Here is an 8,515-nt window from a genome sequence, read left to right on the forward strand (position 1 = left end):
ATTACAAAACTTTTATTAGATCAAATAAGCCTCATGAAGCAAATCAGCAGTTTTTTTCAACCAAATTCAACACTGCCCTCTCATTGGCTAGAACGGTCCCACTGGCTGATCTTGCCTCCTCCAACCTGCATTCCATCTTTTAGGACATGTATTTCCATTGTTAAAGCGGTCACTTGACTATCTTGTAAATATAATAGATCATCTTTGTCTGTGTAAACGCAGCCTCGTTGACTTCATCGCATTTAATATCTCCAAGCATGTTTTGTTTATGCCCAGTTGTTTAAGATATTTCAGAAAATGTTTCAGTGGAATTGAAATGTATTTCCTTTACAGTTTGCATGTGGTTTGAAAATTGTACTCCAAAAACTGATAGAACTCAACTGCTAGGTCAGTATGTTACATGACAGTACAGAGGAGAATCTCAGGTTTTTTGAGTGGTCTTAGATAAAGCTGCTTAATGTACAGTATGTTTAAGCTCTGCTTCATTCAAAGATCCTGGCTCTGCTCTTATTTATTTACCCTTATTGTATCAGGTAAGTTGACTGTGAACATATTGTATTTTGCAGCAATGACCTGGGGAAGCTACATATTTACTGAACAAAAATATAAACATGCAGCAATTTCATTGACTTTATTCAGTTACAGTTCATATGAGGAAATCAGTCAATTTAAATTCATTAGGCCTTAATCTATGGATTTCACATGACTGGGCATGGGTGCAGCCATGGGTGGGACTGGGATGGCATAGGCCAACCTGTTGGGGAGCCAGTCCCAGCCAATCTGAATGAGTTTTTCCCCACAAAGGGGCTTTATTACAGACATAAATACTCCTCTGTTTCATTGGTTGTCCGGGTGAAGCAGGTGAAGAAGCCGGATGTGGAGGTCCTGGGCTGGCGTGGTTACACATGGTCTGTGGTTCCGAGGCTGGTTGGAAGTCCTGTTAAATTCTCTAAAATTATGTTGGAAGTGGCAGAGAAATGGTAGAGAAATTAAATTAAATTATCGGGCAACAGCTCAGGTGGACATTCCTGCAGTCAGCATGTCAATTGCACATTCTCTCAAAACTTGAGACATCTGTGGCATTGTGTTGTGTGACCAAACTGAACATTTTAGCCTTTATTGTACCCAGCACAATTTGCACTTGTGTAATGATCATGCTGTTTAATCAGCTTCTTGATATGCCACACCTGTTAGGTGGATGAATTATCTTGACAAAGAAGAAAAGCTCAATAACAGTGATGTAAACAAATTTGTGCACAACATTTGAGAGAATCTTTTTGTGCATATGGAACATTTCTAGGATTTTTTATTTCAGCTCATGAAACACTTTACCTTTTTCATTTATATTGTTGTTCAGTATGCATACTCAATGACAGATTTATACTTCACCTTATAATGTTATGTTTTTATTCCTGTAAATATTGTTTTTATGTTATTTTTCCTGTAAATTCAATGCGTCTATGCCCAACATTTTGTATCCATGTATTATTTCCTAGAAAATAACTGCTAAATCTAGCCTCAAGTAAGACTAATGGTGTTCCGTTTCCTGAGAATGGTGCTGTTGCCTAGATGCAGGTCATCCATTTACGCTCACCTAAAGGGATGGAGGGGATTATTTGTGAATTTAAAATTATAGTGCTTGCCTGATGAAGCATCTTTGGAAATGCTCTGAATTATGCTTGGAAACTGCTTAAAGTAACTGTCCAGTGAAAAGCAACATTTTAAAAATGCATATTCTGTTAACTCATACCAAGATGTACTCAAATTTTTGGCCAAAGCATACATTGAAGAAAAAAACACTTCAAAATCCCTCAAACTGGGGGCTCAATCACCTCAAACTGGGGCTCCCGAGTGGCACAGCTGTCTAAGGCACTGCATCTCAGTGTTAGAGGCATCACTACAGACACCCTGGTTTGAATCCAGGGTGTATCACAACCGGCTGTGATTGGGAGTCCCATAGGGTGGCGCACAATTGGCCCAGTGCTGTCTGGGTTTGGCTGGTGCAGGCCGTCATTGTAAATAAGAATTTGTTCTTAACTGACTTGCCCAGTTAAATAAAGTATCTCAAACAGATTGTTTAAAATCATCATGATGTCATCCTGAGGAGGATGAGCTGGCCAATCAGCAATCTACTTGCATGAACATTTTTAATGACTGGTGTACAGTATGTGACCGAACGCCTTGATTCGGTCTTATGTAGCAAAATGTGATATTATGTTTTTTATATTTGATAAAAGTAGAGACTCAGAGCTAGAAAATGGTATATCATACACTGCAGTTGAGGACTTGTAACCCCACTTTTGAAAAAATGGCTCTTGATTGTTTTGATACACCTACTGGAGAGCTTTTCTTTTCCTACACCCATTCAGCAACGTTTACACCCTCTTAAGCCTTAGCTCCATCCATCTCTTTAAGGATTCACATGTGAGGTCATGTGGTAAATACACGCTATATAGAATAAAATCTAAGTTTGTCACATGCACAGGATACAGAAGGTGTAAAAGGTACAGTGACGGTACTTGCATACTTGCATAGTAGCAATATCAAAAAACAGAAAGTGTCCAGATACAAATATTTTTTAAATATTTTATCTTTATTAGATGATGATTATAATGCTACAGTATAATCACCCCTCACCCACATCAGGCTAAGTGGATGGGTCACTATTGTCTAGACATGTTCATGAAATACAATTGATGGCTGTAATCACTCCCAGACACACCTGCTAATTTGATGGGTCATGTAATAATCAGGCCTAAGTGGAGTTTTTTGTTTAGACATGTAGCTAGCTAGCTAAACAATGAACCGGCTTAGCCCCAACTCATACTACTACCAATACAAACATTGTCATAGCTGTAGTATGAAACTGCAGATAGCTAAAGCTAACAAACTATGTTCAATGTTAACTAGCTAACATAACTAGCAATGCAAATTTGTTTCTGATTCAAATAATATTATTACACAAATCATACACATGACGTCAGCTACCGAGGCATCAAGTTAATGTTTGCTAGCTAACTAACAGTATGCTTTAGCTTGCAATAAAAATAACTTTCTGACAAAATTAAAAACATATATCTGGAAAATGTTGCTAGACTCTTACCCATGTACATGGTTGAACGCTTCACGGAAGACTGGAACCATTAACTCCGTTTGGCCAGCTTTGTGTCAAGTTACTCCAGTTCACACTGACCATGGCGTGTGCAGAAAGTAGCCCATCACTTTTTCCTACAGATCTGTCAATAGCTCCTGCTAAATTCAGGGCATCAATGTTATTGAGAAAAGTACCAAAACTTTTTCACATACTGAACAGCTCACCTTATAGACAGAAGCGTGCTACATTGCAGACCAATCCACACTCATCTCCCGGCATGTCCAGCCCATACATTATCTCAGCCAATCATGGCTAGCGGGAAGGTTCCTGACTTTTTCCATGGCTAAATCAACTAGGCTCGTAATTTAACATTTTTATTATATTTATGGATGGAATACAAGTTTGTCAATAAGGCACATGAAAGTTCACATGTTCCAGAAAATACATTTTTACGTTCAAATGCTGCTCCTGAGAAGTAGTGACCTGTGACATACAGTACGCTTAGTTTCCTGAAACGAGTCACATATGCCTACACCATTCTGTTGCTGGGTACACCCACACCATTCCAACACAGAAAAGCTGCTTTTTAACATAATTTAAAAAGTGGAAGGAAAACCATTTCACCCATATTGTAATTAATTATAGGTCATATTTCATAGAAATCTGGAAACACTGGACAGTTACTTTAAAATGTCACAGGTAACCACACCATGAAGATCAGAGCCTCTAGTCTACTTTGTATTGCAACCTCATTTCAAATGTGAGTTAGAACACTTCAGACAGAGGCCGTTGTGGTTGATATATACTATTAGTGGTGTATATACTATAAGTGTTGAAATAGGTTATTTAAAGAAAAGGTTGAAGTGCTTTGTCTTAAATTTGTAAACATTAAATCAGTTTTGTCCAAAATCATAACGTGCTGTTTATAGATTTAATATTTTCTAAATAAATTGCTTTAACATAAACAAGTTGTGTTTATTTGATCAAGTTAGGCTGATTGGGCTGAAGTCAGTCAAATAATAGTCCTTCAATAAAAAATGTTTTAAAAATATATATACACTACCGTTCAAAAGTTTGGGGTCATTGTTTTTGAAAGAAAAGCCATTTTTCTGTCCATTAAAATAACATCAAATTGATCGGAAATATAATGTAGACATTGTTAATGTTGTAAATGACTATTGTAGCTGGAAAAGGCAGATTTGTTATGGAATATTTAAATAAGCGTACAGAGGCCCATTATCAACAACTATCACTCCAAACAAGATGAAGATCTCTTTGCAGGTAGTATTTATTGAAGCTGCCAGTTGAAGACTTATGAGGCGTCTGTTTCTCAAACTAGACACTCTAACGTGCTTGTCCTCTTGCTCAGTTGCGCACCGGGGCCTCCCACTCCTCTTTCTATTCTGGTTAGAGCCAGTTTGTGCTGATCTGTGAAAGGAGTAGTACACGGGGTTGTACAAGATCTTCAGTTTCTTGGCAATTTCTTGCATGGAATAGCCTTTTTTTCTCAGAACAAGAATAGACTTACGAGTTTCAGAAGAAAGTTATTTGTTTCTGGCCATTTTGAGCTTGACAATCAAACCCACAAATGCTGATGTTCTAGATACTCAACTAGTCTAAAGAAGGACCGTTTTATTGCTTTTTTAATCAGGACTACAGTTTTCAGTTGTGCTAACATCATTGCAAAAGGGTTTTCTAATGATCAATTAGCCTTTAAAAATGATAAACTTGGATTAGCTAACACAACGTGCCATTGGAACACAGGAGTGATGGTTGCTGATAATGGGCCTCTGTATACCTATGTAGATATTCCATAAAAAAATCAGCCGTTTCCAGCTACAATAGTCATTTTCAACATTAACCATGTCTGCACTGTATTTCTGATCAATTTGATGTTATTTTAATCGACAAAAAATGTGCTTTTCTTTCAAAAACAAGGATATTTCTCAGTGACCCCAAACATTTGGAACGGTAGTATATATATATATATAAAAACTACAGACAGGACATTGTAGTAGAATAATTTGTACCTGAGCCTGGTGCTAATCCAACATCTATCACTTTATTTCCTATTGAATCTGAGAGAATCCAGGTGTACAGAATTGATGTGCAATGCTAAAATGTTGATAACAATACAGCCTATGATCCAATTAGTTTAACTAACAGCCTCTCTATGGCAGGCTTCATCTCACATGCAGGAGAGAAGACAGATGTGGGTCCTGCCATTCATCCCATTAGTAATTGGCCTAAATGCCCAAAACAGTGAGAGGGAACGTGCCATCTTCAGACACCAGCCCATTTATTTCACTGGAGATTCATTCTGTGAGTAGTTTCTGAAGGAACGTCAACGCCAGTAAGACTAAGGAGCTGATTGTGGACTACAGGAAATGAGGGGCAAGCACGCCCCCATCCACATCGACGGGGCTGTAGTGGAGAAGATCGGTCCAAATCACTAAGAACTTCAAATGGTCCATACACATGCACACAGTCATGAAGAAGGCGTAACAGAGCTGTAAAGATTTGGCATGGGACCTCATCCTCAAAAAGTTATACAGCTGCATTATTGAGAGCATCTTGATTGGCTGCATCACTGCTTGGTATGGCAACTTCATAAGTGGTACTGGAGCAACAAGTATGATACCAACAGACTCCTAAACCTTTTCCATCCCCAAGCCATAAGACTGCTAAATAGCTAACAAAATGGCTACACGGACTATCTGCATTGACTCTTCTATTTTATTAATATTTTTACACTGACTATGGACACTCACGAGACTCTACACACACACACACACACCACATATTTTATTGGCTCACACTCACACATAAAACGCACACACATTCATACTGACTCTACACACATGCACACTCAAACACATACAATCATCATATATGCTGCTGCTATGCCGTTTCTCATATATCCCGATGCCTTGTCACCTTACCCCTATACATACAGTACAGTATCTACCCCTACCACTCCAGTATCCCCGCACATTGTAAATATGGTATTGGCACTGACCTTATATACAGCTTACTTACTTTCTCGTGTTCTTCATATTTCTATTTCTCGTGTGTTTTGTTCTACTTTACAGTACTACGTATAAAGACTACACCATTTTTGAGAAAGAGTTTGTAAGAAAGACATTTCACTCTTGAAACTCAATCACTGTAGCTCGCACTACTGATTGGTTTGTGATTTCCTACCCTTTCAAGTGCAGACATTGCAGCTTTCCCTATTCTTAGCTGCCTCAGTCACTATAAATGCCAAAACGAGAGGTCTTGTGGTAATGTAACAGCTGTTGGAAGGAGTGGAGGACCAAGGTGCAGTGTGGTATATGTTCATCTTCATTATCAGTGAACTGAACACTGATTAACAAAAACGAAGAGAACAAAACCTAAACAGTTCTGTCTGGTGCAGAAAGACACAAAACAGAAAACAACTACCCACAAGACACAGGTGGGAAAAGGCTACCTAAGTATGGTTCTCAATCAGAGACAACGATAGACAGCTGCCTCTGATTGAGAACCACACCCGGCCAAACACACAGAAATAGAAAACAGAGAACACAAAAACATAGAATGCCCACCCTGACAGGTAACTTCGTCCCCAGGTTCAATTGCTACCGAGCCTGATAACACTGTGCAACAAAGTGGGACTTGAAAGGGCCGTGGCTTAAAACCGAGGTTGGAGCAAGACCGATGTATTAGATGAGACTCTAATCGCTAAACAAAATAAATGTTCCAATCACTTTGACCATATTATTTTTGGGAAGCCCAATTGATTCTGAGTTCGGGTATTTATTTTTATTTTTATTTATTTTTATTTCACCTTTATTTAACAAGGTAGGCAAGTTGAGAACAAGTTCTCATTTACAATTGCGACCTGGCCAAGATAAAGCAAAGCAGTTCGACACAAACAACGACACAGTTACACTTGGAGTAAAACAAACATACAGTCAATAATACAGTATAAAGAAGTCTATATATGATGTGAGTGAATGAAGTGAGATAAGGGAGGTAAAGGCAAAAAAAGGCCATGATGGCAAAGTAAATACAAAATAGCAAGTAAAATACTCGAATGGTAGATTTACAGTGGAAGAATGTGCAAAGTAGAAATAAAAATAATGGGGTGCAAAGGAGATAAATAAATAAATACATTAAATACAGTAGGGAAAGAGGTAGTTGTTTGGGCTAAATTATAGGTGGGCTATGTACAGGTGCAGTAATCTTTGAGCTGCTCTGACAGTTGGTGCTTAATGATAGTGAAGGAGATAAGTGTTTCCAGTTTTAGAGATTTTTGTAGTTTGTTCCAGTCATTGGCAGCAGAGAACTGGAAGGAGAGGCGACCAAAGAAATAATTGGTTTTGGGGGTGAGAGATATACCTGCTGGAGCGTGTGCTACAGGTGGGAGATGCTATGGTGACCAGCGAGCTGAGATAAGGGGGGACTTTACCTAGCAGGGTCTTGTAGATGACATGGAGCCAGTGGGTTTGGAGACGAGTATGAAGCGAGGGCCAGCCAACGAGAGCGTACAGGTCGCAATGGTGGGTAGCATATGGCGCTTTGGTGACAAAACGGATTACACTGTGATAGACTGCATCCAATTTGTTGAGTAGGGTATTGGAGGCTATTTTGTAAATGACATCGCCAAAGTCGAGGATTGGTAGGATGGTCAGTTTTACAAGGGTATGTTTGGCAGCATGAGTGAAGGATGCTTTGTTGGGTATATCATATATTATATGTGAAAACTATTTCTAAGATACATTCCTCCCAATTTTCTTTTTTCAATCACTTGCGCTGCTCATGCCTTGAAGTCCAAAATGTAGGCAGGAGGTTTTAAGGGTTGCGCTAGATGGTGATTAAAATCCCCAAAATACTGCCATAGTCCCTTTCTGAGGTGCTGTGAAACCAGATGGTAGGACAGAGAGAGAGCTGGCTGGTGGACGAGATTAGCCCTGTGGTAGTGTATCTTCAGGCCGACCCCGTAGCTGTTCCATAGCTGCTGACTCCAGGGATATTTCACAGCCATCCTGAGAATTTATCTACAGAGGAAACTGAATAGAAACAGGATTTAAGATGCGTGGCGAGAAAGAGAGGAGTCGTCTTTCTTTGAACTTAATCTGCAAGGCTACACAAACCGGCCATAAAGCAGGGTTTATGATACCCTACATCCTACTCTGACACACAAAGCTGCAAGTGGCCTTACTCAGCCCGCCAGCTAATTGCCCATCTCTTCATACTCAACACCACGCCCCCTCTCTCTCTCTCTCTCTCACTCTCTCTCTCTAACCTACTGGAGACTGCGTCTAAGATGGTCAACCGTTGTTTTCAAGGTAATCTACTCATGTTTGCGTAAGCCAATTCATAGACTGTCTATATCTGGGTTGCGTCCGCTATATAGGACCAACATCCCATGTGTAC

Source organism: Oncorhynchus masou, chromosome 31, assembly GCF_036934945.1.
Source record: "Oncorhynchus masou masou isolate Uvic2021 chromosome 31, UVic_Omas_1.1, whole genome shotgun sequence".
In the NCBI taxonomy this organism is placed as follows: Eukaryota; Metazoa; Chordata; class Actinopteri; order Salmoniformes; family Salmonidae; genus Oncorhynchus; species Oncorhynchus masou.